At 40.6% G+C, this 21442-nt stretch overlaps 1 protein-coding gene and 1 long non-coding RNA gene across 3 annotated transcripts in view; one reads left to right on the forward strand and one right to left on the reverse strand.

Annotated features, from left to right (window-relative positions):
* LOC309662787 overlaps positions 1 to 17895 on the reverse strand; it is a 45800-nt gene extending 27905 nt beyond the window's left edge. The window contains exon 1 of the long non-coding RNA XR_014264962.1: positions 308 to 17895. This is a non-coding gene — a long non-coding RNA (uncharacterized lncRNA). The remainder of the gene's footprint in view (positions 1 to 307) is intronic.
* LOC309662762 (uncharacterized protein) overlaps positions 1 to 21442 on the forward strand; it is a 254989-nt gene that overhangs the window by 108226 nt on the left and 125321 nt on the right. The gene's annotated exons all lie outside the window — the stretch shown is intronic.

The raw sequence follows: 21442 nt of genomic DNA on the forward strand, positions 1-21442 counted from the left end.
GTGTTGGGTCTTCGTTGCTGCACACGGGCTTTTCTCTAGTTGCGGCGAGCGGGGGCTACTCTTTGCTGCGGTGTGCAGGCTTCTCATTGCAGTGGCTTCTCTTGTTGTGGAGCATGGGCTGTAGGCATGCGGGCTTCAGTAGTTGTGGTGCGCAGGCTCAGTAGTTGTGGCTTGTGGGTTCTAGAGCGCAGGCTCAGTAGTTGTGGCTCACGGGCTTAGTTGCTCCGCAGAATGTGGGATCTTCCTGGCCCAGGGCTCGAACCCGTGTCCCCTGCATTGGCAGGTGGATTCTTAACCACTGCACCACCAGGGAGGCCCTTCCCCAGTTATTTTTAATTATCTGCATTTAGATGAGGAAAGCCTTTGGTTTGCTTGGATTTTCTCCATTAAAAAACACCACCAATGGGGAGTTGCTATTCAAAGGGTATAGAGTTTCAGTTAAGCAAGATGAATAAGTTCTAGAGATCTGCCATACAATACTGTGCCTATAGTTAGTGATACTGTATTGTACACTTGAAAATTTTGTTGAGGGTAGATCTCATGTTAAGTGTTCTTACCACAATAAAAAAAAAAAAGAAATATAATATGGCTGAGATTTACTGGGATTGACAGTGTTCAGAACATATGACCTCAAAATATGACACCTTGGCATATTGAATATTTTAAGCTGAAGGAATTTGAGAAACAGCAGGTGCAGGAAGAACTCTCTGACTTCCCCCTTTTCACCTGAAGCAGGGCATCAAACCCTCATGTGAGAGGTGCGCTCCCTACACCCAGAGGAAAGGAGCATCCTTAACCCTGAAGACAAGAGTACACCCAGAGGAAGCTGAACAAACAGGCCTTGCTAAGTTTCCCCCAGTTTACTACACTTACCTCACACCCTTTCATCCTATCCCATTTTCCCACTACTTTCCATTCTTCATCAAACCTAGTATAAAAAATGCTCAAGTTGAACTGTGTCTTTGGGTCTTCATTTCCTTACAAAGCCTCCCGTGTCCAGTAAAATTTACATTAAATAAATTTGTATGCTTTTCTCTTGTTAATATGTCTTGTCAGTCCAATTTTCAGGGCCCCAGCCAGAGAACCTAGGAGGACAGTAGGAAAAAGAATTTTTCATCCACTACAGAATGATATTAAAAAGAGAATATAGTGGTAGTTTTTCTTATTCTAAAGACTGGTTCTTTGGAGATGATCAGAGTCTGATAGTGGAGACCACCCTCATGGTGCTAACAATTACATCCTTAGCAATTAAAAAATGAAAAGAATTAAAAAAAAAAAAGGAGCAGCAGCAACAAAACCACCATCTGTGGCATCATCAGCAACAACAGCAACAAAAACAAAGCTCTGTTTCTGAGATTTCCTTTCTCTTCCTTCCCCTGCTCTTACCTCAGCTATTTGTCTTGGTCTCTTGGTATTTACCTTAAACGTTTCCTTTATTTACTTATATTTGTCTTCTACTTTAGATCTCAATGGACAGAAAAATTACATGGAAGATAACAGAGACAAGATTTGCACTTTAAAATCAGAATTATATTTATTCACTTCTGAATCAATAATAAGACCAAAAAAACCCTGTTATAATGTGATGTACACGAAGTGAAGTCTTCCTCTTATTTCTCACCAACTATTGTTAGTGAGCTAACGTTTATGTTTTGTAAGGATCAAAATGTATAATTGATATTTTATTGTGGAACTTCATTATAAAAAAAGTATACCACAATAAATGAGCAGATTTGGACTTGGGTTGGAATCTTAGTGTAAAATAGCCAAACATCTGGTAGGTTTCCTTTTGCCTTTATGGTCAGGGACTCCAGCAGTTGGAATTACGAGGTGAATCTCGATTTTCACAGAAAGCTTTTAAATCTGTCATCTTCCACCTCTAGGGTTGAAAAAAAATAGGAGTCAGTGAATGGATTACTTTCTAGTGTAGTGCAAGGGAGGAAAATTTTCCTTGATCTTTTTAGGATCCCTGGGTGGGTCTGAAAATTATACTGACCAAGACAGATTAACAGGAGAAAAGCGTACAGGTTTATTTAATGTAGGTTTTACATGACACAGGAGCCTTCATAAAGAAATGAAGACCCGAAGCAATAATTAAACCTGAGTATTTGTTAGGTTTGATGAAGAATGGACAGTCGTGGAGGAACATGATAGGTCAAACAGTATGATGTAAATACAGTAAATTGGGGGAAACTTAGCAAGGCCTGATTGTTCAGATTCTTCTTGATGTCCATTTGGCTTTGGAGACAGGGTTGCTCCTTTCTTCTGGGTACAGGAGGGCACCTCTGACACGACGGTTTTATGACCTGTTCTGGGGAGAATGGGAGGTGGAGATCAGAGTGACCTTCCTGCTTCTGCTGATTTCAAAAGTCCTTTCACTTAGGTAAGGTGTCCCTCTTATGAGGTTCATGACTCAGACCGGAAAGCTCACTGAGGGATAATAAATCATTTTTACTGTATGAGTTTTCTGGATATGTTTGAATGTATGCACTGAGCAAATATTTTAAAATATTTATATTAAACTTGGAATGTTTGACACACACACACACACACACCCCCAAAGTCCTTCTACTTAAAATATTTACTATGCCAATGTGCTGTATTTTGGGGTAGCATGGGCTGAACCCCGTCATTAGACATTTCACACACTTTTGGCATTGTCACAGATTATAGTCATTTTTACTTTAGGAGGAGGGAAAAGAAGCAGGGCCGGGGCGGGGGGTTGGGAAGGGGGTAGAGGGGCGGAGAAACTTCCTTTTCACTTCTCGGATTACTGGTGGTGGATAACTGCCGTCCTGGCTTCTCTTCAATCCTGTCTCTGACCGTGAGCCACGCATGTCATATGTGACATAAGATATGTGGCTGGCGGAGTGCCCAGTGCTCAGAAAACCTTGTATGGAGGGTTTCAACTGGGTTAGTTAAATCTCTCACTATTTAAAAGTCTCCCTTGGAAATTAATGGTTTGGGTTTGCTAGGCTCTTTCTTTACATTCCTCTTTTCCACATGGGGCTAAGCACATCAAGATTCTTTTCCTTAGTCTGTTTCTGGGCCATTTATTTGGCTTTCAAATCAGCCCATCAGGGCACTGACTTCAGGGGGTGAGTGAAAAGAAAGGAATCCGGAGGAAGGCCCACCTGCACCTCTTCCTGTCACTGCCATCTTCAGAAGGGATTTATTAAGCACTGACTTGTGCCTAATCTCCCCTAGAGTCTAAATTTATTGCTGAGAAATCTCAGACCTTAATGGATATCCAGTTGTTTCAGACTGATTTGCAGATGAGCCTTAAGGGTAATTCAAATGTTTGAAGACAGTGTTCCACAAATTCTTCTCATGCTTTTATTCAACTACTAGCTGTTATTATGAGTTTGTAAACTGAGTGCATTAGACTGACACTTGCTGAGCAAATTTTTATAAAGATCTCATCCCAGAAAATCAATGCAAGTGAATTTTTAAGGTAACTCTTTTGCTCTGGACAGCACACCCAGCCTCTGCTTCCCATCTGCCTATATCAGCGCCCTGACCCTTGCTTGCATGTAGCCAGGACATCAGATCCTGGAAAGCCCAAGGACAGGGATCAAAATGTGGATGACAGGAGCTCAGCAGGAGGATATTAACACTAATTAGAATACTTTTTCCTGACCACAGATAATGATGGCTTTCTTTGTTCAGCATCTTGAGTAAATCCCCTCACTACAGACTTCCATACTCTGAACCAATCTGAGCATCTGGATGGAACTGCTGTTATGGCTGAATTAGTCATTCCAATTAGAGAAAGTAGGGAGTTGCCTCTGTGTTTCGATTCCCCAATCATCTGCGATGACTGGATTTAAGGGGGGTTTATGAAGCCGTTCCTAGAAGGAAGAAGCATTAACTATGACGTGACCTATTAAGCATGTGCACAAGTTATGAGCTCAGGAAGGGTAGGGACACACATAAGTATTTTGAAACAACACAATTTTTTTTCTCCCTTGCTGCGCTGGCTCTGTGCTGAATTAATTCCACTTTTATCTTGCTCTTAAATAAAAATTTATGGATGGCAGCCGAGGTCCTTCTTAGGGTCTCTATGATTTGGGATTAGGATCCTGAAGTGCCGGGGCAACTCATTAGCATGTGTACTCTAGCCACTTGTACGGAGTCAGTAGAGGAAAAGAAATGAAGGAGAAGGCTGGGGGAAGAACAAAGAAAAAAAAGTAGCAATTTTCAGATAATAGTAATAACAAATATATAATATATGTGTTAAGTATATATATATTTTCTGGAACAATTAAAAGGCTGCTTTTAAGGGCTAACGATCTCGTGCTACCTCCAAGTATAGCAGGATAAGCACCTTGGCCTAAGTTTTTATTCATTTTGAAAGTAAGGGTTTAAACATCTAATTCAAATTCTAAACTTTGAATTTTAAAACTTTTAAAGAAAACACTTCAACATACAAATAACATTCTACCACATGAAGATCCATTCCAGTTTGTTGGATTTGTGCTTGTTGGGCAGGGCCGAGTGGATGTGAAGATCAATGTGTGACTTTGAGCCGTGAACAAAAACCCACATCCCAGATGTTTCCATGCCAGATAGTCTCCTTTCCACCCTCACCAGTGATGAGGTACCAAAGCAGGTGAATCTCAGGAAGCCTTTTCTCAGCAGACTCTCTGCCATTGTTGTCACCTGTTGGACCAGCACCACAGGGAATTAGTTGCAGAGAGTCTTATGGTGTGGAGCAAGAGGAGTTTTTATAATGCAGCTCCTTTTACAAGAGTTTGAGCTGGCCTACCCCTGACCTTTAGGGGTCTGAGCAAAATGCAAATGGAGGCTTTGAGCCACCCTTTTCTTTCCACTTCTAGCTCCATCCTACACCTCAAGGGCTTCTTCTTGCTTGGAGCGGGGGACACCCAGCTGGCATATCCAAGTTCCATCCCCTTCCCCACAAAAAGCTGTCCCTTGGGACAAGAATGTGCATATTGGTGATATGTTCTGCCCCTAGGAGGGTGACCCAGAGAATAGGCCCTCACGACCCTGGCAGTAGGCCTAAGACTATTAGGCCATGGACTTACCAACACCTGGATCCTGAGAGCACCTGAGGCACAGGTTCTGCTGGACATTTCCTTTTGTTCCCCTCACGGGCTCCTCGCCAGTGAGGCCCTCTACAGGGAAGGGGGTTCCAGTAGCCCAGGTGTAAGGGCGATGCTGGACTTCAGACCTACCACTCTGTTAGCCTCTTGTCTATTTTCTGTGAACTGCACAGCTGGGTCAGTGTAAAATGGCACTACATAGTTTTTGAGTAGCTTCTTAACGTGTTCATAAAGATTTCCCTGAAAGGATTCCTTGGCCCTTCCTTGGCACCTTTCCAGTGGTTAATAAGTTTTCTCTCACCTCTGAGCTACACCTACCCTCCAGTGGCCCTCCCACAGTACTGAAAACAAACACCAAGGTGGTTAAACGCCGGTTAAGAATCTCTCTGTTCCACCACAAACATTTATAGTCATCATATGGGTGATTGACACATCATAGTAAGATTCATACAGGGCTACTTGAATTAGAAAAGAACTAAATACCTCCAAATGTTAAATGTGTTTATTTACTCAATTTATCAATAGTTTACACTAAATTTGGTATAACTTACAGCATATGAATGGAAGGGTTGCAGTGAGGAGGTAAAAGTCAGCTCCTGCAGGGGAGCTTGTTGTTTTCATCAACAGAATCAGTCAAGGTGGGGCTTTCTTTTATGCCTGTGCATATGCTTCAATGTTCCTTGGGAAACTGCGCATGGCTGGAAATCAGGAAGGGAGAAATTGATGCAGTCTCCAGCTTCTATATCTACAGAGTCCCCAAAGGCAAGACTTCATCTTGCTCATAATCACAGAGCCTGACACTTACCAGGTGTCTAATAGATGCTTTATGGGGAGCTATAGAAGGAACTGAAGCAAGGGGATAGTTGGTGAAAATTGCAATTAGTGAGGCACAGTGGTTCAATGATGCTCATCGATGAGGATGGTGAATATGAACTTGGATTCTGTTTTAAATACAGAGAAAACATTTTCATGTTTCTTTGACTTTAGATTTTTCATGTGTAAGTTGTAGCTTTGAATCATATAATTCCAAAGGTCCTTCTACATCTAAAATGCTAAGACTGTGTTCCCAATTATTCCAGAAAGTATTATATTTGTGCCTTAGTCAATAAATACTGGGTACCCATACTCCACTAACCCTATTAGCTTGTTTGGGATATGGAATAAATGTAATGTGGTCTCCATCCTTAAGAATCAGAAAAAATAGCACATAAAATGTAATGAGAAAACAGTTTAATGTTCACCTAGTGTGGGCTGTGAGAGTCAAAGATGGCTTCATGAATGGGGAACCTTGAAGAATGAGGATAACTTGGGTAACTAGAGAATGGGGAGAAATATCAATTCAGGTTGAAGGAAGAGTATGGTTAAAGTGGGAACCAGCTGATATGTTTGGGGACTCTGAGAATATGGACATGATTTTAGAATGGGAAGTAGAAATATGTTTGAATAGATAGGCTAAAAACAGATTCTAACTACTCTGAAGGAAAACAGAAAGTAGAAAAGGCAACAGAGATACATTATTAGTGTCTATATCTTCATTCTACTAAGCCTCTCATTGGCATGTTACACAGTGCACCATTCTTCTGGAAATGCTCTTTGCTCTTAGCTCCCATAAGACCACACATTTTTTTGGTCTTCCTCCTACCTCACTGGTCTTCCCAGTCTCCTTCACAAGCCTATCCTCCTTTACCCAACATCTAAGTGTTAGAGGCCCCCAGGGTTCAGTCCTTGGCCCTTTTCTCTAGGTACTGTACTTGATTTAATCTAGATTCATAACTTTAAGTACCATCTACATGGAAATAACTCTCAAATATATATCTCTGGCCTCATGCTACCTTTTGAACTTCTCAGAACCGCATACCCATCTACCTACCTGACATCTCCACTTAGGTGTCCTACAGGAAGCTTCCACTTACACATTTATGATTCCTACTTAATATTAATCACCCTTCCGTGTGGCTAAGACTGCCGGTTATCCATCAACAACCTTTATACTCTTCTTCCTTTTGTAAAAGAACTTTCCAATTTTTGCTTGGCATATAGCTGTCCAGCCAAAGACTGCATTTCATCGTCTCCATTTCAGTTAGGTGGGGTCGTGTAGCTAGCTTTGACCAATGAGAGGTCAACAGAAGTAACGTGTGCCACTTCCAGCTGGTGGTCCCCGAATTATACTGGCTGGGATGCTATAGTGAGGGCTGAAGCCAGAACAACTAAGTTAGATCCAAAGATAGGAACCTTGCATTTAGGATGGCAAAGCTGTCCTACCAGCCTTGGACTCTCTACCTATGGGTTATTACGTGAGAGAGAAATGGTTCCATATTCTGTGGGCCACTGTGCTTTGAGACCATTCTGTATAGCAGCTTCGACTGTACCCCTAACTCATCCACCTAGTCTTCCCCATCTCAGTAAATGGTATCTTTATCCACCTAATTTCTCAAGCCAGAAATCTGTTGATCCTCCATCCTTCTTCTTCAAATACAAATTATCAGTAAGTCCTACTGGTTGAACCTAAAAAATATATTTCAAATTCATCTACAACCCAAATTCATGTATGGCTACTGCATTACCTCCTAACTGATCACCTCATTTTGGTTTTGACCCCATATACCCCTCTCCTGACTGCAGCCAGAGACAGCTTTAAGAACTTAAATGCTTTATGTCATGTTCCTGTTTGAAACCTCTCAGTGCCGTCTCATTTTTATTAAGATACAGTCCTAAGTCCTGAACTTGATCCACTATGATTAGGTTTCTGCTTTCTTCCCTGACCTCATCCTGTGTCACTTTCTCCTCGCTCACCAATCTTTAGCCACAGTAGCCATCTTTCCATTTCAGTTCCTTAAACACCCCAAGCCCTTTCCCACTCCGGGCCTCTCGATCATGTGTTGTCTCTACTAGGAAAGTTCTTTCCTTCATTCTTTGTCAGGTTGGTGCCTAGTCATCCTGCAGGCATCAGCTTAACCCCCTCTTCCCCAGCTCTCCAGCTGTATTTCATAACAACCTAATCTTTTCATGTATAGTGCATCACAGTTTATGACTATACATTAGATGGCAGCTCTGTTCCCTGCTATAATTGAAGCTCCATGGTGGCAGGGGCCATGTTGGTGTTGTTCACCTCCATACACTCAGTATTATCATGGTGACTTTCACATAGTAGTTGCTCAATAAATCTAATACTTCCTCAAAGGAAGTAAGTAGGAGAGGAATCTGATGAGAGACTTCCTCAAAGGAAATAAGTAGGAGAGGAATCTGATGAGAGCAGAGATTAGGGAAACTTTATCTGGAAGAAATACGTAAAGGGGATTGTAGCTGGAGAGAGACTGGATGTATTTGTTTCCTAGCATTACTGTAACAGATTACCACAAACTGGGGGCCTTAAAACAACAGAAATTCATTCTTTCACAGTTATGGATGTTGGAAGGCTGAAACCGAGGTGTCAGCAGGGCCAGATCTCTAGGAGAGGATCCCTCCTTGCCTCTTCTAGATTCTGGTGGTTACCAGCAATCCTTGGAATTCCTTGGCTTGTGGCAGCGTTGCTCCGATCTTGCCTCTGTTGTCCCATGGCCCTCTCCCTGTGTGCCCCTTCTTTCTCTATATCTCTTCCCTTCTTAGAAAGACAGCAGTCACATGGGCTTTATGACCTACCCTATTCCAATATAACCTCCTCTTAACTGATTACATCTACAAAGACCCTGTTTCCAAATAAGCTCAGATTCCGAAGTTCCAGGTGAACATGAGTATTTTGGGGAGGAAGCCATTCAACCAATTTGCAATATTCCAGGCAGGAGGTGAAAGAGGTCTGAACAATGTTGCAGTGAGAATCAAGAGGAAAGGATAAGACCAAATGACATTTATGAAATAACAGACCATAGAATTTTAGGGCTGGAAGAGACCTTAGAGGCATTCAAAGCCTCTAATTTAAAAAAAAAAAAAAAAAGCTTTTCAAATTAAGCTTCTTATACCCGTCAAATAAGGGACCTCAGAGGTGGCTGGAAAGTGGGGGGCATAGGGAAGCTTTTCCTGGTCTATTACTGTTTGTTTAATCGGAACATTTATAATTTTATGTTTCACAGGCTGGGTGTCCACATAATATTTTGTTGAAAATTGGTTTTTATTATATGTCTTGTCTAAATCTCTCATTTTGCTGATCAGGAAATTGCAGTCAGTCAAAGAACAAGACAGTGTTTCAGAAGCAAATTGCATAGTGTGGACTGTTGGATTTAAGAATGTGGGGAGAAGGCAACCAGAGTAGTATAGGAAAATTTCATGAAAGAGAAGAGGTTTAAATTTAGTGACCACACTTGTGAAATATGATGAGAAAAACAAAGTTCAGTTGTCTTTGTTGCGATAAACCAAAGTTCTTCTGGACAGAGAACCCCTGTGTGGCCCTGTCCTTGGATGGGGGACAAAGGACATGGTGGAAGGAGCCAGGAGATCTGGGTGTAATTCTCTCCTGCCCAGGTCACTGGGCAACAGACTGGACATATGGACAAAGGAGAGGGAAGTGCCTCCGGTAACATCCAGGTTTCACAAGTAAAAGACAGGAGACATTGGTGGTGTGGCAAGTGGGAGAAAATGGATTAGATGCAGATCTAGTTTCTAGAGGACACCTTTTTGTTTTGGGTATATTGGGTTTGAAGTGACAGTGGAAAGCTAAAACTTCGGTGAATAAACCTGGAAGAAATAAGTCATTTTATGTGTCTGTTTTGAGACCCCCTTTTCATTTTAATGATGGACAGGGTAGTGTCTCCTCTTCTACGGGGTTCTCCCCAGTGTGCCCAATTTGAAAGGCACATTGTGGAGTTTGAAGAAATGGTGACCAGTGACTGGGACCCTCATCTCTCACCTGGACCACATACTTTCTGATTAAGTTGTCTTCCCAGATCTACTCAGGCCCATTCTAATTTTTTTTTTTCCCACACTACAGTCAGAGTTATCATTTCAAAACATAAACCTGATCATGTTACCCAGTCCTGCTTTAAAATACTTTCCATTGCTCCTAGGCAGAGATCAGAGTGGTGTGCCGTATGAGATTTGGCTAGATCTAACCCTGCCTTGAGTCCCAAGCCTCACCTGGTATGACTTCTCCCCCTGGCCTTGGAGATCTGGCCACATGGTCTTAGATTTGCTGACTTCTTCCTGCCCAGGGCCTTTGCGCATGTCCTCCATGCTGTCATTTCCTGTACCCTTTACTCTGTCCAAACACAAATTCATCCTTCAGATGCCAGCACGGTCAACACTTCTTAGGGATTTCTTCCCTGCCTAGGACTAAGTCATTTTAGGTCAGGTTCCTTGGTTTCTTGCAGAGCACTAAGCCCAATTCATAAATATGCATTTGTTGCCGTGGTTAGTTGTTTAACTTTAATGCTCTTACTCTAGGTTCCATATGAGTAGGGACTATGTATGTTTTGCTGTGTTCAGCACCTAGCACAGAACCTGGAATGAATGAATGAATGAAAGTTATAACTCCAAATGTTTGATTCCAAATCCTAATGTTGCATTCAAAAGTACACCCCCCTCCCTCCTCCCCGTTTTTCCCCCAAACCTGCTTTTCCCTATAGCGGCATATCGCACTTTAACAAAAATTTAAAATTTAAGTCTTCTTTCCACTATATAAATATTTGACAAGTTAAAGTTATATCACGTGTTAAAAATGCATTTCCTTAAAGACCTAGATTTTGGCTATTAAAGCTCTTGCTGAGACACATTCCTATGTTTTAAAAGGAGAGAAATTGTTTGTATGGAATTTAAAAAAATCTCTACAAAAGCAGCTTCCTAGTTTACCCTTTGAAGGCTTCAGTAGTCATGAAGGTGCTACTCAGAACTCCCTTCAGGAGAAAACCTGCCTTGATTCCCCTAAGCTGACAGTCTCCAGCTGTGGGCGCCTTCAGGACCCCACCCCAGCTTTCTAGCAGAGGCCTCCCAGGCAGCTGCCAGCCAATGACGAGCACCGTTGGAGCACCAGCACCTGGCCATTTCTGCCTCATGTAGGACTTCTGTAAAAGGCACCCCTTCCTCTGGAGCTCCCCGTTGGGTTGGCCAAGACTTTGTTGGATCTGCACGGTGGTCTGAGGCTCTCTCAATCCTGCTTTCTCCCCAAAATCACAGTCTAAGAGCTTTCTCTTTCAAATCCCCTTCCTTACTCTTTGCTCTTTCATGGGCTCTACCCTCCAATAAACCTCTAGCACTCCTAACTCTGTCTCAGCATCTGCTTCTCAAAAAATCCAACCAGTGCAGAGGGCTTCCAGTAATATAATGATATGCAATTAAAATGTTAGGATTTTATTTATTCTGATTTTCCATGTTCCTTTCCCGGTTCATTCTCTCTGAAGATGTTTAGTAGCTCAATTTATAAGGCCTATTTCTGAAATAAAGAATAATTCTAGAAGGAGAATAATTCCTTTGTTACTAGTCTGTAAGGTCCATGAGACCAGGGACTTTGTTTGTTACTGTTGTATCCCAGCACTTGACACATAGGAGGTACTCAGTGAATATTTGTTGAATGATTGGATGTATATTCAATCTTTTTTTTTTTTTTTTGGTTTCTATTAAATAGAAGAGACAAGAATAAGACATACTATAATAGTGTTTTAGATAGAGGCTATATTAGTTTGGTAAAGCTGCCTTAACAAAGCACTGAGACTGGGTGGCTTAAAGAACAGAACTTCCTTTTCTTACAATTCTGGAGGCTTGAAGTCTGAAATCAAGGTGTCAGCAGGGTTGATTGATTTCTTCTTTGGTCTCTTCTTGGCTTATAGATGGCCATCTTCTCCCTATATCTTTACATGATCTTCCCTCTGTATGTACCTATGTACTAATTTTCTCTTCCTATAAGACACCAGTCATGTTGGATTAGGACCCACCCTAGAAACTTGATTTTAAGTTAATTATCTCTTTAAAGAACCTATCTCCAAATACAGTCACATTCTGAGGGCTTCAACATATGAATTTTTCAGGGGCACAAGTTAGCCTATAAGCAGAGGTCTGTAAAGCAACTCTTTGGTTTTAAGTGTTTTAACTTGTCTTGGACACCAATGGAAGTAGAAATAAAAATAAAATAAAATAATATGAAAAATAAAAATTATATTTAAAAAGGCAAAGAATTAATACCCTTCCTCAAATGTCTAATTTATAGCCAAAGAGTTATATTAGTATATCTAAAAAACAGACAATGAGGTATAAGACCAAAATGCTAGGGACTTCCTTGGTGGTCCAGTGGTTAAGAATTCGCCTTCCAATGCAGGGGACACGGGTTCAATCCCTGGTCAGGAGCTAAGGTCCTGCATGCTGTGAGGCAGCTAAGCCCGCGCACCGCAACTAGAGAAGCCAGCGCGCCTCAACTGCTGAGGCCGCGTGCTCTAGAGCCCAAGCTCCACAAGAAGAGAAGCCTGCATGTGCCACAACTAGAGAAGCCCGTGCACCGCAACTAGAGAGAAGCTCCTGCGTGCCGCAACGAAGACCCAGCACAGCCAAAGAAAAAAAAGACCAAAATGCTTTGGTAATTCCTGAGTGGACTTGTAATGTTCAAGATACATGATTTATCTTGAAAAAGAAATGTTACAACTCATAAATGACCATATGCTTGAAACTACCAATGGAGATTTCTTTATTACATGGATTAAAAAATCCAAATCAGACCAGATAATATCTTTATCATTAAAACATATATTGTTTTGAACTTATATCCACATTAGGAAAATTTATTTCCCAGGACATAATAAAAATTATTGAATTATTACTTATTAAAATATTAATTTTATTTTAACTGTAGGAAAAATGTTAATTTTTTCCTTTCTAGTCCTTTTGTCTACTTGGTTCCTCAGCCTATCTCAAGTAATAAAAGTAACAAACTTGTGGTATCCTCTCCACGAAAGTGAACATTGGTCTTTTTCTCCTGGCATTTCCTACCTCAGAAACTTGCATTATGTTATGTCTTGTAAACCACCATTGTTGTGTGTGGCTATGTTTTGGGGACTTATTAGAATGAAGGAAGTTCTTCCCCAACATGACATTTCCTTTCTAATACAATACAAAAATGGAGTATTTAGGGTTGACCACTTATACATTGTTCCCATTTCAGGCCCCACAGTATTGCCGTCATGTATGAATGCCTAACCTTTCAGAAATTTCCTTTAGGTTTTCTCGTATGTTTACTTTCCTGTGGGTTTTGAAAGACTTGACCTCTCTGGGAGAAGTCCTTTGAGAGACCCCAGATCCATATCACCTCTACTAGAGCCTTAACTGTACAGCTTTGTAAAGATGCTGCCATGACTATGTATTGATTTGAAATAGCTTCACTCACCATAAGCTCAGTCCAGCCTGTGGCTACTGCTACACAGCTCCGAATTCCATTCTCTTGTACTTGTGGAATTCTCTAGAATGCTTCCTTTAGATCATAACCTTCAGTTCAGAAACACTGGACTTTATCAAAGGCTCTACTTGGAATATAATGTTAAGATTTCTGCTACTGGTAAATTCTACTACTACATTGTAAATACCTTCGGGGTAATATAAATGTCTGATATTTTAAAAATATCAAACTGTTTAAAGATAAACTGAGACATATTAAAAAATTTTAAGAGTTTATTTGAACAAACTTGACTGGAATTGGGCAGCACCGAATCGGAAGTGGTTAGGACCACTCCTCCACAAGAGCCAGGGGAAAAGACTTACCTAGAAGAGGTACGGAAGCAAAGAAAGGAAATAATTTGATTGGCTATAGCTTTAAGCCTCGGTGGCTGTTTTTTAATTGACTGTCCTTAGCATTTTGATTTTATAACCTTGAGGTATTTAAAAGCTTAGATTTTCGTTTGCTTAGTAGGGTGCCAGGGCATTAGAGCCTCAGTCTGATTTTCTCCTTGTTTAATTAATTTAACACTGCAAATGCCTAGTTCTGTTCAGTTCAACAATCATTTATTTAGTACTTAGTTGGGCCCTGAGCCGATTTAAAAAAAAAAAGAAAGAACAAGACTGGGTTCCTGTCTTGGAGTGTTTATAGCCTAGGAAGGAGCTTATATACTTCTTTTCTCCCTGCCCTACACCTTTTAAAATAAGCTGATTATTTTTTCATTATTCATTATAGTAAGTTTGGAAAATACAGAGAAATCAAAAAAAAATATTTAAAAATCAATCAAAAGGCCTATCACTTAACTACTGCTAATAACATTTTTATTTATCTTTTTTATATGCATAGACTTAAAAAAAATTTATAATCAGATAGTATGTACAATAGAAGTTGTATGAAACCTGCTTCTTTCATGTCACACCTCATAAACATTTTCCAGCAGCCTTTGTAAACATCACTGAAGAAGCTAGATAATATTCCACTGTGTAGATTCACCATAGTTTCCTTAATCTTCATTTTGCTGCGAGATATTTAGATGATTTCCTATTTTCTTGTTATTCTACCTGAAAAACTCAACTTTGCGCACAAAACATTTTTAGTATTTACTACTGTTTTCTGAAGTTAAAGATCCAGAAGTGGTCTCTCTGTGTGCAAGGGGATGAACACTGAAGCTTCCAGGGCATCTGCCAGGGCTTTGGAAGGGTTTGGCCAGTTTACGCCTGACCAGCAGTGCTTAGTGATGCCTGGCTCACTGCGTCCTTGCACTTGGGAAACTGTTACTTTGAAAATGTTTGCTAGTTTGATAAATGAGAAGCAGTGTGTTGTTGTTTTGATTTTTATTTATTTGGTTGCCAGTGGGGTTGAACGTGTCCTCATATTTTGTTTATCAGTTTTATTTCCTCTTTTATGAACTGGCACTTTGTGTCCTTTCTCATTTTATTTATTATTTCTTCCACATTGCTCTTCTTTTCCACTCCTTACAGATAGGATTTCAGCTCAGCCAGGGTTTTTTTTCCAGGGCCACTTTAGCCTATACAGCTTGTCTTCCTTTTTTCAGGACCCATGGTGACTGATCAATTATTTTTGTACTGTCACACAGCTGTAACAGAAAGCCCATCTTAAACAGAAAGCACTTCGCAGTTTCTTCATTGTCTTCTCATGCCTTCTCATCTGAGACAGAAGTTGGGCCTCTCTCCTTGGGAAAAATGTTCTATAAAGTAGTGAAGTTCACTTGGAAACTCTCTTAGTAAGCGACATAATAGCGGCAGCCCCTTGGAGATTAATTTTGACATTCCCATGAGGCACCTGAAGGCTAAAAGGGAATAGCAGAATTATCCTCATTCCCTCCAAAGCTGGGGTCAGGTCCAAAAAGGCTTTCTGCACCATTGATTTTTCTTGGGCTTTTGTGGCTCAGCTTGTGGCTGTGAAACACTATTCATCACTGTGGATTATGGCTTTTTCTTTTGTCCTATTTACTGGCTGGAGAGTTGCTGCCAAAAGTTGTGACTGGTGATTATCACTTTGGAGAAGCAAATCTCATGTTGCTCACGCCTGAGGAAGGTTAGTCCGTGTGTATCCCAACAACTCTGATGAGTGAACCATTGCTGTTCTAGCTACAGGGAGTTATAACAGGAGACGCCACCTTCATCTGTACTCCTGGAGATGAGAGTGATAGAGCACAAAAAGTGGATAAAAAAGGCAACTCTCCTATCCCAGGCCTTTCTTCTCCAAATAATAGACCCAGTAAAGCAACAGGATTTGGCCAACCAATAGGGCACAAATTGGCACAGAGACCCACGCTGAGGTCCTACCTGTGAAAGCATTTTGTGGGTGGTAAAGTGCTTATAAATGGTAGGTGTCGTGTTTTTGCAAATACTTAAAGGTCACAGGTTCACTGGGGTTCTTGGTGCCTTAAAACTTAAAGAGTAAACTGTCTCATATCGAGAGTTTCACATATTCATTCATGTTTATTTAATTTCTTCTGTATTTTAAGCATTGTTTAGTTGGGGTCAGCAAACTACAGCCAGCAGGTCAGATTTGACCTGTCCCTGTTTTTCATAGCCTGGGAGTGAAGAATGGTTTTTACATTTTTATAAAATGGTTGAAAAAAATTAAAAGAAGAATATATTTTGTGATATGTGAAAATTATATGAAATTCAAACGTCAGGGTCCAAAAATAAAGTTTTATTGGAACACAGACATACTCATTCATTCATGTGTTGTCTCTGGATGCTTTCCTGCTACAATGGCAGAGTTGAGTAGTTGTGACAGAAACTGCATGGCCTGTCAAGCCTAAAACATTTACTGTCTAGCCCTTTACAGAAAAAGCTTTCGATCCCTGTTCTAGACACTGGAAATACAGCTATAAACAACATAGACATAGTCTTTGCATTCATAGAGCTTACGTTCATGTGTAACATCACTTTAAAGATGGCCCTGGCGGGACTCACCCTTGGTCCTGGCTTTAGAAACATCAGGTTCTAACCAACTGAGCTAACTTATGTAATTTTAGCCAACATTGGCACAACCTATGGAATCTGATTAGTTTCTCATCAAATCAAATCAAATCAAGTCTATCAATTAACTATGTTACACTGCAAAGGTCTCTGCACTTAAGACATTAAACTAGTTGGGAAGCAAAATTTGTTTAAAAATGAAAGAAAAGAATAATGGTAATGACACACAATAGCTGCTTTTAACTTTTCAAAAGCCTTTTATGTGTGCTAGCTTACAAACTGCAGACTTCATGAGCTAAGAATTTAGGGTGGAAAAGCTCACTTTGGACTGATAGAGACTGAGTAGGCTTGCCAGAGGAAGTAGGATGTTGTCCAAAACGATGGTCATGATTTCATTCTTCAATCCCAGGGGCCTAACAAGTTGTCTCCTATGGACAGAAGTCCAAGAAACTGCCTTTGAGGCTCTTTCCCATATCCTATGGTTTGGCAGAATTTCTGCTTTTATCCTCGTGGTGTGAATGGACAGCTTCCCTTGGGCTGGTAAAATAGGAAGACCGGGATTGGGAGCTTCTCACCCAGCTTGTGAGGTGGGCAGGGATCTGCTCTCCCCTAAATGGGGAATCAGTGGAAGCAGGACTTGGGGGATGGGTATTAAATAATAGAAAAATTGGGTGGGAGGGCGAAAACTTTGATTTCTTAAAATGTAAGGAAGTCGGAAAGTCTGAGAGTCCTTTAGCTAACTTTCCAGCATGTCTAGAACACCAAAGGATTACTTCTTCCACTATACCATGAGCAACATTCATACCTGCATGGCCCAGGGTTTTGTTCAATAAATGGTTCAATAAAAGAATGGCTGATAAAAAAGAATGAAATATTGCCATTTGCAGTGACAAGGATGGACCTAGAGATTATCATACTAAGTGAAGTAAGTCAGACAGAGAAAGACAAATATTATATGATACCACTTATATGTGGAATCTAAAATATAATACAAGTGACTCTCTATATAAAACAGAAACATACTCACAGACATAGAAAACAAACTTATGGTTACCTAAGAGGAAAGGGTTGGGGGAGAGGGATAAATTAGAAGTATGGGATTAACAGATACAATCTACTATACATAAAATAGATAAGCAACAAGGATTTACTGTATAACACAGGGAACTGTCAATATCTTATAATAACCTATAAGGGAAAATAATCTGAAAAAATATATTTATAACTGAACCAGTTTGCTGTACACCTAAAACTAACACAATATTGTAAATCAACTATACTTCAATAAAGAAAAAAAGAGTGGCTGAAACAGTAAAGGAAGGAAGTCAAGTCACACACAAACATTAATCAGAATGCTTAGAGCATAGTGTGCTCTCAGGAATACAAATTTATGGGTGTTCATTCATTAGCTCATTCAGCAAGTATTTATTGGGTCCTGCTATGTGCCAGGCACTGAAACCCATTTTATTTCAGTGACTAATAGTGAAAACCTTTCTCAAATGTCAGTGTCTGCTTTGTTGCTTTAAAAAGTACAACCAGGCGAGTGTCCGGTATTGAACCCTAAAGAGGACTGGAGAGCATGGAGGATCTTTTTGACCTCATGGTTGTTACCCTGGCTAACGTCATAGAAAATAATAAAGTTACTATAATGCTTAAGAAGGCACACTCTGGTGTCAGACTGCCTGGTGTCAAAGCTTTACCACTCATTAACTATATGGCATTGGGTTAATTTTGCCTCAATTTCTCCATCTGTAAAACAGGAAAATAATATTTCCTACTATATAGGGCTGCTGTGAGATTAAATAATCAATGTATTATTTAATGTAGGAAACCCTCAAAGTGAATGGTAACTGTTTTTGTTATCACATAGGATTCGGCCTAGAAAAGATAGAGATGTTTGGACTGCATATATTGAGAACATGAGGACATGCCCCAGACCTTGGTGGTTCTGTTTGAATGCCATTTATAGTATGCATAGCAGAAAGAGCATAACCCCTTTATTTGTAGTTTAACCCTTTGACAGGGTCCTCGCCTGAAAATGCAGGTAGCAATATCATCTAACTGATGGGCCCTTTGTGCGTGGATCACATGTATGAGAGTGCCTGGAATTTAGTGAGCTCTCAATAAATATTACTTTCCTTCTGACAGAGTCAAATATGAGGAAGTAATTCCCTTTGATTAAGAGTGTTGATGAGTTGAGTTCTAGTTAATTGAACTGTAATATGTAAATCAACTTAATCGCGGACCGGCTCTGCCAGATAAACACCCAGCACCTGGTATGGTTTGGTTGAGCACCTTTATTTGTTTGATTTTGAAAAATTCTTTCCCTTTTTGTGGCTTTCTTAACATTGTGGATCCTTCAGCTCAGCCTGCAAGCAGTTTAGCATTTTCTGTTGAAAGAAGGATTTTCAGAAGGTTTTAGAAGATTTTAATTATGGGACTTAACAGGATTGATTTAAATTAATCCAAATCAGTTGCAGACAATGGAACAATGGGCTGGTACCTCAATCACTCTTTGTTTATTTTTCAAATAAAAGGAGAAAGATGGGAAGCGTTCCTAGTTGAGTCACAGGCTGTGGTGAGGATTAAATGAGTAAACATCGTGGTCTTTAGAGCGACAGATATTGGGTGGGAACTAGAGAGTCACCAGCAGTCACCCTTTACCGTGTATTTCCCTTTGTGGGATGTCTTCTTAGAATGGCAGGAAAGAAGAAAACAAACAGAAAGATATGTTCGTTATGACAAAGTAACATTGAAATCAGGGTGAAAGAGAATTGTGTGAGTTGAGTAAAGTGGGGGTAAAAAAGCATTGAAATGAGACAGAATAAAGGAGGCTAAAGGGAGACCTTGGGATCCTGTCCAGTGATAATTTCATGAAATGATGCTGGTTGGATGTATCCTTATTTTGATAATAATTTTCATCCCATGGCCCTCACCTTAAAAACTTGTTCTCAGTCTTGAACACTGTTGACGCTTCGGGCTGGGTGATTGTTGTGGGTGCCTGTCCTGTACATCGTAGGGTGCTTAGCAGCATCCCTGGCCCCCACCCACTAGATGCCAGTAGCACCTCACCTACCCTCCTACCCACCCCCCCACCCCCCCCCAGTATGATAACCCAAAATGTTTCCGGACCTTACTAAATGTTCCCTGGGGGGCAAAAATCACCCCCAGTTGAGAAGCACTGCTCTGAAAGGATTTGTCTCCACTGCTTTATGGGTCCCTGAGGGTCCAACATTCCTCTTAGGCCATTCCTCTGGCTAACTTTTGGATCTCTCCAGCACTGACCAGATAAACCACTTTGGCAGCCAAGTGGAGACCTCCTCAAAGTGGGCTGGGTAAATCCCCACAATGCCAGGCTCAGTGCCACATTTCCAAGTGTTGGGGCCGCCTAGATTATTTTCTAAGGTAATGTGAATCTTGTCTCCAGCGGTCCTTGACCCTCTTAAGTGAGTACTACCTGGGAGTAATGACAACTCAATTCTGTTTGTGGTGCCTTTATTTACTGACAGTAAGCTTGGAGAAAGTCACAGACACTTAGTTGAAATTATTAAAATAAAGCCTGTAGGTTATCCTCTTAAAAGAGTACCCCAGAATGATTACTTGAATGTAGGCATAACCACAAAAGGAGGCTGAGAAGCCCACAGTAGGGAGAGCTGAATTGCCAAGTGGCATTTTAGGAAAACAAAGGCTTGGCAAGATAAAAACATCCACTTTCCTCCCCAGTTACAGGCTTAATGTTATTAATAACTCAGATGTCATATTTACGCCATTATTGGCAGCATGCATACAATTTAAATATTTTAGCTTCCATTATACAACTGGATCTACATTACTGACCTTCAAGGGCCCCATTCATAAGGGATGAGGAAAGGGAACAATCAGCTACTTCATGCAAGGGCTGGCCAGCAGACTGGGTTTCCCAGCATTGTCAGACAAACCACCACACAGGGAATGCTTTGGAGCCGCTTGGAAATGGCAGGGTCAGGACAGAGAATGATAGGGGTGGGGGAGCTTTCAGGGTAGGGAGAGAGCCAAGGCTTTTTTTCTTTTTGAAAAAGAGATATCCCACCTTTGTTCAAAGGAGAATGAAATATCCATTAAGACTGGTGACACTGGGAATTTTGTTTCAGCTCAGTTCCTTTTGTTGTGACTCCAGGGCAGAGGCGAGGAATCTGGGGTGACAAGGTTTCAAGCTAAGATGAGAAAGAAAAAGAATTCCTTCCAAGGATTTCTTCTATTGTCTCCTCAAGAATAAATATTTATAGAGAAAGTTCAAGTGAAGTCTTTTACAATGGTCACGGCTTTAAGACTAAGCCTTTGAGAGAGAACGTGTAAAACTATGCTTAAATGAAGGGTGATCCAATTAGGCTTCCCAGGGAAAACCAAGAAACCTCAAGATAATTTCCTATGTAAAATCTAATTATGTTCTCAAGTGGAATAGGAATACTACTTTGAATTATCCCAGCTCCATAGACTGCAGCAAAAATATACAGCCAAATTGGATTCTCTTTTAAGTAATTAAATTATTTCCCTTCACAGCATCTATAATTTGTCTTCAACAAATGTGATTTGCCTCAGAAAGATAAGACATTGCAATTTTTCCTCCAAAATGGATTTTCTGTGCCAGAAACAATTATGAAAAGTAGACCAAATATTGTCTTAATTATATCCTGGTTATTATCTTTGAGTGCATGCCTGGAGTGCCATGTGTGTGTCACAAAGTGAGACAGGTATGGCTACTATAGTTTAAAAATTATCTTTAAATGGAGACCGGAGCTGAAATGTACTCAAGAGCTTGGGGCTTGCACAATGGTAGTGTAAATAGCTACGGGTGATGTTACATAAGACTCCAAAATCTTGTGCAAAACGTGGGCAATGGGGAGCTCGCATCAGTGGACCTTTCTTCTGAGCTCTGAAAGCACCACTTTAACTTCTATCTGCTTGGCTGAACCCTTGAGGTGCTAGATGTTGCAATAGATTAAGTGTTGAGATTTGCATAGAAGATATTGCAAGAGGGGTATTTTGGGCATGGTTAATTTTATGAAGAAAACATTCACTTTTGGCTTTTGGCTTTATTTTCA

Source organism: Balaenoptera physalus (genome assembly GCF_965194825.1).
Source record: "Balaenoptera physalus genome assembly, chromosome: 6".
Taxonomy (NCBI): Eukaryota; Metazoa; Chordata; class Mammalia; order Artiodactyla; family Balaenopteridae; genus Balaenoptera; species Balaenoptera physalus.